Genomic DNA, 1,239 nt, shown 5'->3' on the forward strand with positions numbered 1-1,239 from the left:
CTGGCTGTCCTGGAACTCACTTTGTAGACCAGGCTGGCCTCGAACTCAGAAATCCGCCTGCCTCTGCCTCCTGAGTGCTGGGATTAAAGGCATGTGTGCCACCACGCCCAGATAACTTTCTCTTTTTTTAAGTTAGACTCTCAGTATAGGGTTTACACAAAATGAGACAAACAAAAGGATCTTTCACTGATTCAACTTCAAGAGAGAACAGGTTTTTTCCCATGCCTACTGTTATTTAAATGAAATAGAAACAATGTATGTGGGGCGTTGAATAACAATGGCCCTCTTAGGCTCATATATTTGAATGCCTAGCTACCTGGGAATCAAACTCTTTGCTAGAATTAGAATTAGAATTGGTGGCTTTGTTGGAGGAAGTGTGTCACGGGAAGTGGTCTTTGATGTTTCAAAAAGTCCTTGCTAGACTTAGTCTCTTTCTCTCTGCCTGTGGATCAGGATGTATCCCTCAGCTTCTGCTTTAGCACCTGTTTGCATGCCACCACACCTCCTGCCATGAAGGTAATGGACAAACCTTTGGAAGTATAAGTAAGAACACAATTAAATACTTTCTTTCAAAAGAATTTCTTTGGTCAAGGTATCTCTTCACAGCAATATGACAGTGACTAAGACAATGAAAACAATCCAATGTACCCAGCATAGCTACTTCAAGTTTTGTGCTTTTCTAAAGTGTAAAATAGACAGCTAAGAGAAACTTCTATATGAAATTCCTGTTAGCGCCTTCCCCAACTCTGCCCATATGTAGCAGATGTGCAGCTCAGTCTTCATGTGGATCCCCAGCAACTAGAATTGGAGCTGTCCCTAAAGCTGTTGCCTGTCTATGGAAGGAACTCAGGGCCCCCAATGGAGGAGGTAGAGAAGGTACACAAGGAGCTGACGGGGTCCGTAACCCTATAGATGGAACAACAATATGAATAAGCAGTACCACCAGAGCTTGTGTCTCTAGCTGCATATGTAGCAGAAGATGGCCTAGGCGCAATCATTGGGAAGAGAGGCTCCTGGGTCTTGCAAAGATTAGATTCCAGGGATGCAAGGATGGTTTAATATAGGGAAATCCATCAAAGTAATCCACTACATAAACAAACTCAAAGACAAAAATCATGTGATCATCTCATTAGATGCTGAGAAAGAATTTGCCAAAATCCAACACGCATTCACGATAAAAGTCTTGAAAAGATCAAGAATTCAAGGCCCATACATGAACATAATAAAAGCAATCTACAG

The sequence above is a fragment of the Mus pahari genome, chromosome 21, assembly GCF_900095145.1.
Source record: "Mus pahari chromosome 21, PAHARI_EIJ_v1.1, whole genome shotgun sequence".
Taxonomy (NCBI): Eukaryota; Metazoa; Chordata; class Mammalia; order Rodentia; family Muridae; genus Mus; species Mus pahari.